Genomic DNA, 9,251 nt, shown 5'->3' with positions numbered 1-9,251 from the left:
TCAAGTGCCCTCCTTAATGTCCATCACCCAGTTACCCCATCCTCCTTCCAACCTCCACTCCAGCAATCCTGCTTGTTTCCTATAGTTAAGAGTCTTTTATGGTTAGCTTCCCTCTCGGTTTTTATCTTATTTTCCCTTTCTTTCCCCTATGTTCATCTGTTTTGTTTCTTAAATTCCACATAGGAGTAAAATCACATGGTACTTGTCTTTCTCTGACTTATTTCGCTTAGCATAATACCCTCTAGTTCTATCCATGCCATTGCAAATGGCAAGATTTCATTCTTTTTTTTTTTTAAGATTTTATTTATTTGACAGAGAGAGAGACAGCCAGCAAGAGAGGGAACACAATCAGGGGGAGTGGGAGAGGAAGAAGCAGGCTCCTAGAACCCTAGGATCATGCCCTGGGCAGAAGGCAGACGCTTAATGCTGAGCCACCAGGTGCCCCAAGATTTTATTCTTTTTGATGGCTGAGTAGTATTCCATTTTATTCCAAGTAATAAACATTGGGGTGTATGTGCCCCTTCCAATCACTATCTTTGTATCCTTTGGATAAATACCTAATACTGCAGTTACTGGGTAATACGTAGCTCTATTTTTAACTATTTGAGGCACCTGCATTCTGTCTTCCAGAGTGGCTGCATCAGTTTGCATTCCCACCTGTAAGAGGATTCCCCTTTCTCCACATCCTCACCAACATCTGTTGTTTCCTGACTTGTTAGTTTTAGCCATTCTGACTGGTGTAGGGTGGTATCGTATTGTGGTTTTGATTTGTATTTCTCTGATGCCAAGTGATATTAAGCATTTTGTCATGTGTCTGTTGGTCATTTGCATGGCTTCTTTGGAGAAATGTCTGTTCATGTCTCCTGACCATTTCTTGACTGGATTATTTTTTGGGTGATAAGTTTGATAAGTTCTTTATAGATTTTGGATACTAGCCCTTTATCTTATATGTCATTTGTTAATATCTTATCCTATTTCGTAGGTTGCCTGTTAGTTTTGTTGACTGTTTCCTTTGTTGTTCAAAAGCTTTTTATCCTAATTAAGTCTCAATAGTTCATTTTTGCTTTTGTTTACCTTGCCTTTGGAGACATATCCTGCAAGAAGTTTCTGTGGCCAGGGTCAGAAAGGTTGCTGCCTGTGTTCTCCTGTAGGATTTTGATGGATTCCTGTCTCATATTTAGGTCTTTCATCCATTTTGAGTTATTTTTTGTGTAGAGTCTAAGAAAGTGGTCCAGTTTCATTCTTCTGCATGTGGCTGTCCAATTTTCCCAACACCATTTATTAAAGAGACTGTCTTTTTCCACTGAATATTCTTTCCTGCTTGTCAAAGATTAGTTGACCATCGAGTTGAGGGTCCATTTCTGGGTTCTCTAGTCTGTTCCATTGGTCCACATGTCTGTTTTTGTTCCAGTACCATGCTGTCTTGATGATTATAGCTTTGTAAAACAGCGTGAAGTCCAGAATTGTGATGCCTCCAGCTGTGGTTTTCTTTTTCAATATTCCTTTGGATCTTTAGAGTCTTTTCTGGTGTGATACAAATTTTAGGATTTTTCCAGGTCTGTGAAAAATGCTGATGGTATTTTGATAGGGATTGCATTGAATGTGAGGTTGCCTTGGGTAGCATAGACATTTTAACAATATTTGTTCTTCCAATCCATGAGCATGGAATATTTTTCCATTTCTTTGTGTCTTCCTCACTTTCTTTCATGTGTTCTGTAGTTTCTAGAGTATAGATCCTTTCCCTCTTTGGTTAGGTTTATTCCTAGGTTTCTTATGTTTTTTTGGTGCAATTGTAAATGGAATTGATTCCTTAATATTTATCCCTGTTGCTTCATTGTTAGTGCATAGAAATGCAACTGACTTCTGTGCATTGATTTTATATCCTGCAACTGTGCTGAATTCGTGTATCATAGGTTCTAGCAATTTTTTGGTGGAGTCTTTGGATTTTCTACATAGAATATCATGTTGTCTGTGTAGAGTGAAAGTTTGACTTCTTCTTTACAGATTTGGAAGCCTTTTATTTCTTTTTATTGTCTGATTGCTGAAGCTAGGACTTCTAGTGTTATGTTAAACAACAGTTGTGAGAGTGGACATCCCTATCCTGTTCCTGACCTTAGGGGAAAAGCTCTGTTTTTCCCCATTGAGGATGAGATTTACTGTGGGTCTTTCTCTATCCCTACCTGGTGGAGGCTTTTTATCAAGAAAGGATGCTGTGTTTTGTCAAATGCTTTTTCTACATCTATTGAACGGATCATATGGTTCTTTCTTTTTTTTTTAAAATCAATGTGGCATATCACATTGATTGATTTGCAGATTTTGAACCACCCCTGCAGCCCAGGAATATGTCCCACTTGGTCATGGTGAATAGTACTTTTAAGGTACTCTTAGCAACATACTATTAGCTAGTATCTGGGTGAGAACTTTTGCATCCATGTTCATCAGTGATATTGGTCTGTAGTTCTCCTTTTTAGTGGGGTCTTTGGTTTTGGGATCAAGGTAATGCTGGCCTCATAGAATGAGTTTGGAAGTTTTCCTTCCATTTCTGTTTTTTTGGAACAGTTTCAGAAGAATAGGTATTAATTCTTCTTTAAATGTTTAGATGAATTCCCCTGGGAAGCCCTCTGGCCCTGGACTCTTTTGGGGAGACTTTTGATTACTGATTCAATTTCTTTGCTGGTTATGGGTCCGCTCAGATTTTCTACCTCTTCCTGATTCAGTCTTGGTAGTTTATAAGTTTCCAGGAATGCATCCATTTCTTTTGGCTTGACTAATTTGTTGGCATGTAATTGCTCATAATATGTTCTAACAATTATCTGTATTTCCTTGATATTGGTCATGATCTCTCCCCTTTCGTTCATGATTTTATTAACGTGGGTCCTTTGAGTTTCCTTTTGGATATGTCTGGCCAGAGGTTTATCGATCTTGTTAATTCTTTTTTTTTTTTTAAAGACTTTATTTATTCGACAGAGATAGAGACAGCCAGCGAGAGAGGGAACACAAGCAGGGGGAGTGGGAGAGGAAGAAGCAGGCTCACAGCGGAAGAGCCTGATGTGGGGCTCGATCCCATAACGCCGGGATCACGCCCTGAGCTGAAGGCAGACGCCCAACCGCTGTGCCACCCAGGCACCCTGATCTTATTAATTCTTGCAAAGAACCAGCTTCTGGTTTTGTTGATCTATTCTACTCTTCTAGTTTCTATTTCATTGATTTCTGCTCTAATCTTTATTATTTCTCTTCTTCTGCTTGGTTTAGGCTTTATTTGCTGTTCTTTCTCCAGCTCCTTTAAGTATAAGGTTAGCTTGTACATTTGAGATTTTTCTAATTTTTGAGAGAGGCTTGTATTGCTATGTACTTCCCTCTTAGGACCACCTTTGCTGTATCCCAAAGCTTTGAACAGTTGTATTTTCATTTTCATTAGTTTCTATGAATTTTTAAAATTCTTTAATTTCCTGGTTGACCCTTTCATTCTTTAGTAGGATGCTCTTTAACCTCCATATGTTTGAGTTCCTTCCAAATTTCCTCTTGTGACTGAGTTTCAAAGCATTGTGATCTGAAAATATGCAGGGAATAATCCCAGTCTTTTGGTATTGATTGAGACCTAGTTTGTGACCCATTATGTGATCTATTCTGGAGAATGTTCCATGTGCAATTGAGAAGAATGTGTATTCTGTTGCTTTAGTATGGAATGCTCTGATAAAATCTGTGAAGTCCATCTGGTCCAATGTGTCATTCAAAGCCCTCATTTCTTTGTTGATCTTTGCTTAGTTGATCTGTCTGTTGCTGTGAGTGGGGTGTTGAAGTCCCTTACTATTATTCTATTATCATCAATGCGCTTTTTTTTTTTACTTTGGTTATTAATTGGCGGATATAACTGGCTGCTCCCAAGTTAGGAACATAAATATTTATAATTGTTGGATCATCTTGTTGAATAGACCCTTTAAGTATAATATAGTGTCCTTCTTCATTGCTTACTAGAGTCTTTGACTTAAAATCTAATTTGTCTGAAATGAGGATTTGCTACCCCAGCTTTCTTTTGATGTCCATTAACATGATCAATTGTTTTCACCCCCTCACTTTCAATCAGAAGGTGTCTGGGTGTAAAATAGGTCTCTTGTAGACAGCATGTGGATGGGTCTTGCTTTTTTATCCAATCTGATACACTGTGTCTTTTGATTGGAGCATTTAGCCCATTTACATTCAGAGTAGCTATTGCAAAATATTTATTTAGTGCCATTGTATTACCTATAAAGTTGCTGTCCTGTAGATTGTCTCTGTTCCTTTTTGATCCTTGTTACTTTGGGGCTCTCTCGCCACTCAAAGGATTCCCTTTAATATTTTTTGCAGGGCTGGTTTAGTGTTCACAAGTTCCTTTAGTTTTTGTTTGTCCTGGAAACGCTATCTCTCCTTCTATTCTGAATAACAGCCTTGCTGGATAAAGCATTCTTGGCTGCATATTTTCCCCATCTAACTTGTTGAATATATTATGCCTGTCCTTTCTGGTCTGCTAGGTCTCTGTGGACAGGTCTGCTGCCAGCCTTATATGTCTACCCTTGTAGGTTAAGGACCTCTTGTCCTGAGCTTCTTTCAGGATTTTCTCTTTTTCTTTTAATTTGCAAGTTTCACTATAATATGTCGAGGTGTTGACCTGTTTTTGTTTATATTGAGGGGCATTCTCTGTGCTTCCTGGACTTGAATCCCTGTTTTCTTCCCCAGATTAGGGAAGTTCTTAGCCTTAACTTGTTAAAAGAAACCTTCTGCCTCTTTTTCCCACTCTTCATCTTCTTGGACTCCTACAATGTGGATATTATTTCATTTCATGGAATTGCTGAGTTCCCTAAGTTTACCTTCATGATCCACTAGTTTTCTTTCCCTTTTCTTCTCAGCTTCATTATTTTCCATCATTTTATCTTTTACACCACTGATTCACTCTTCTGCTTCCTTCACCCTCATTTTTATGGCCTCCGCTTGGGACTGCATATCTGTAAAAGCATCTTAATTTTGGCCTGAGTAGATTTTAGTTCTTTTATTTCTACAGTAACGGATACTCTAGTGTCTCCTATGCTTTTTTGAAGCTGAGCTATTATCTTTATAATCATTATTTTAAATTGTAGTTCACACATCTTACTTATATCCATATTGATTAAATCCCTGGCAGTGTATATTACTTCCTGTTATTTATTTTGAGGTGAACTCTATTTTGTCATTTTGTACAGAAGAGAAATGAAGAAAGAAGTAGACAGAGGCATAGGCCTGGAGTTTTTTTGTTTTTGTTTCTTTGTTTGTTTTTGCAAAGGTTTTTAACTACTAATTTAAGTCTTTAATCGATATAGATCAGTTTAGGTGATCATTTCTTCTCAAGTGAGCTTTGGTAGGTTTTGTGTTTCAAAGAATGTCTTTACTTCATCTCAATTGACATGTTTGTTAGCATAAAGATGTACATAATAATCCATTACTATCTTTTTAATATGTATAGGATCTCTAGTGATGTAACCTATCTATCTCATTCCTAATACTGATAAGTTGTGTCTTCTTTCCCTCTCCCTCCATTCTCCCCCTCTCCTCCTCTCTTTACCCCTCCTCCCTCTCTGTCTTTCCCTNNNTTTCCCTAATTTGTTTGGCTTAATCTTAGAATCATAATATTTTCACTCTTCTGAAAGTAAAATATTGTGGTTTTAATGATTTGCTCTATTGTGTTTGTTTCTAATTTCATTGATTTCTGATATTTATTCTTTTCTTTATTTTGGTTTAATTTATTCTTGTGTTTTTCTTTTTTTCCTTTTAATGGTAGAAGTTGGTCATGGATTTGAGACCTTGTTTCTTTCTTTCTCCTTTTTTTCCTTTCTTTTGTTCCTTCATTCTTTTGTTATTTTTTTAGAGAGAGAGGCAGGGAGAGACAGAGAGAGAGGAAGAGAGCGAATCTTAAGCAGGCTCCATGCCTTGCATGGAGCCTTACGTGGGGCTCAATCTCACAACCCTGCGATCATGACCTCAGCCAAAATCATGAATTGGATGCTTAATCAGCTGAGCCACCAGGTGCCCCGAGACCTTGTATTTTTAATAAAGGCTTTAATGGTATATATTTTTCTTTAAGTACAGCTGATCCTTAATAACACAGGCTTGAACTCTGTGGGTTCAACTATACATGGACTATTTTTTTTAAGGATTTTATTTATTTATTTATTTATTTATTTATTTATTTATTTAGAGAGAGCATGGATGGGAGGGAGGGGCAAAGGGAAAGGGACAAGCAGACTCCCTGCTGAGGAGGGAGCACAACATGAGGCTCAATCCCAGGACTCTGGGATCATGACCTGAGCCAAAGGCATCCATTTAACTAACTGAGCAACCCAGGCACTGCTGGACTTTTTTTTTTTTTTTTTAATCAATACAGTACAGTATTGTGTATATATATATATTTCCCTCCCTTATAATTTTTTAACATTTTCTTTTCTCAAGCTTATTTTGTTGTAAGAATATAGTATATAGTACATATAAGATACAAAATATGAATTAATCACCTATCTAAATTATTGGTAAGGCTTCCAGAGAATAGTGGTCTGTTAGTTGTTTTTGGAGGGTCGAAAGTTATATGTGGAGTTTTGACGATGTTGTTCAAGCATCAACTATATTGGATTAGCAGCATTTCAAAAATTTTGATGTATTTTAATTTTTTTCTGAGTTCAAAATACTTTCTACTTTTCATTGTGATTTCTTCTTTGTCTCGTGGGTTATTTATACGTTTATTTTTTGCATGTGGATACATTTTTTTGAGCATTTGTTACATTTTTTAAATTCTTAGCACCTAAAATTAACAGAGTAAAATTGAATTTTTTGATGTACTGTTAGGAGTATTAAGACATATTGATTCACAACCAGCGTTGTAATTAGAATACAGAATACTTCTACCACTTTAGGAAAGCCTCCTTATATCTACCCCCTTGTAGCATATTGTTTAGTTTTAAATGTTTGATATTGATATCTAATTTAATTCCACTGTGGTCAGAGAATATACTTTGTATGAGTTCTTTTATGTGCATGGGGATTTATTTTATGACCCAGAATATGATTTTTTTTATAAAAGTTCAGTGTGCACTTGAAAGAATGTACATTCTATTGTTCATCTTGGCTTAGAAACTCATCTTTTCTGTTAATGTAGCCATTGTAGTTTTCTTTTGATTAGTGTTGATGTGGTATATATTTCTATGCCTTTACTTTTAATCTATTTGTCTTTATATTTCAGGTGTGTGTTGTTGAGACTCCCCCACCCCCAATTTGACAAGCTCTGCTTGTTAATTGAGTAATTAGTTCCTTTATAGTAATGTGATTTATTGATAGAGTTTGGTTTAATTAATTAATTAATATTATGTTCAGTTAGCCACTATATAGTACATCATTAGCTTTTGATGTAGTGTTCAATGATTCATTAGTTGCATATAACACCCAGTGCTCATCCCAGCACGTGCCCTCCTTAACAACCATCACCCGGCAAGCCCAACCCCTCACCCCCCTCACCTCTGAAACCCTCAGATGGTTTCCTGGAGTCCAGAGTCCCTCATGGTTTGTCTCCCTCTCTGATTTCTCCCCCTTCATTTTTCCCTCCCTTCCCCTATGGTCCTCTGTGCTATTTCTTATGTTCCATATATGAGTGAAACCATAATTGTCTTTCTCTGCTTGACTTATTTCACTTAGCATAATACCCTCCAGTTCCAACAGTTCGATGCAAATGGTGGGTATTCATCCATTCTGATGGCTGAGTAATATTCCATTGTATATATGAACCACATCTTCTTTATCCATTCATCTGCTGAAGGGCATCTTGGCTCCTTCCACAGTTTGGCTATTGTGGACATTGCTGCTATGAATATTGTGGTGCAGGTGCCTCTTCATTTCACTACATCTGTATCTTTGGGGTAAATACCCAGTAGTGCAATTGCTGGGTCATAGTGTAGCTCTATTGTTAACATATTGAGGAGCCTCCATACGGTTTTCCAGAGTGGTTGCACCAGCTTGCATTCCCACCAATAGTGAAAAATGTTCCCCTTTCTCCACATCCTCTGTAGTTCACTTTAAATCAGTCATTTGGGCATTTGTTCTGTTTCTTTTCCCTTCATTTTTTTTTCTTTTAGGTTACCTGTGTGTATTTTTAAAATTCCATCTTATCTTTTCTCTTATGAGTATTAACTATTGAATTTTGGGGGCTTACTTTAGAGATTATAGTATGATCTCTAAACAATCCCAGTCTACCTTCAAGTAGTAACACATCATTTCACATGTAATGTAATGGTTTGCCATGGTGCAGTTCCAGTTCTGCCTTTCTGTTTTGTGCTATTATTGTCATACATTTTAGAAGCCACATTCTGCATTGTTATTATTTTTGTTACAGACAATAATTTTTAGATAACTATAAATAATTTTAAAATCTTACAATTGACCCATGTAGCAACAAATTCTGATGGTGTTTAGACCTTTTTCTAGGTCTGTATTTATATCAGATATTATTTTTCTTCTTTCTGTTGAAACTTTTCAAACATTGTTTGTAGTATGAGTATGATGGTGAACATTATTTCTCTTTTTGTATATTAAAAAACACATATCTGCTTTTGAAAAGCATTTGAGGGAGATAGAATTGTACATTAAATTTTTTCTGTTTCAGTACTTTAAAGATAATGCTCTATGTTTTCTCACTTGCATTGTTTTTGTAAGAAATCTGCTGTCATGCTTAATTTAGTCTCTTGTTTTTTTAAAGATTTTATTTATTTGAAAGAGAGAGAGAGAGAGGGAGAGAGAGTGCACAGGTGGAGGGGAGAGACAGAGGGAGAGGGAGAAGGAGGATCTCCAGTGATCAGGGAGCCCAGTGCCATGCTTGATCCCACCGTCCTGGGATCATGACCTGAGCTGAAGGCAGACACACAATTGACTGAGCCACTGAGGTGCCCCTTAATTTATTCCCTTGGTTTGTAATGTGTCATTTTTCTCTGGCTTTTACAATTTTTTCTCTGTCATTACTTCTGAACAATTGGGTTATGATGTACCTTAGTATACTTTTCTTCATGTTTCTTATTCTTGGGTTTCATTGAGGTTCTTGTAATTCTGGGTTTATAATTTTTATCAGATTGGAAACTCAAAGCTATTGTTTTTTCAAATATATTTTACATCCCTTCTTTTGTCAAGAGATGGTGTTTTGACACAACAACGACCTTATGTGCACTGAGCGGATAATAAATAAATATGTACAATTTCTTCTCTGTTTA

The sequence above is a fragment of the Ursus maritimus genome, unplaced genomic scaffold, assembly GCF_017311325.1.
Source record: "Ursus maritimus isolate PB19 unplaced genomic scaffold, ASM1731132v1 scaffold_16, whole genome shotgun sequence".
Classification (NCBI taxonomy): Eukaryota; Metazoa; Chordata; class Mammalia; order Carnivora; family Ursidae; genus Ursus; species Ursus maritimus.
The sequence above is the reverse complement of the archived record's forward strand: the minus strand, read 5'-3'. Positions refer to the sequence as shown.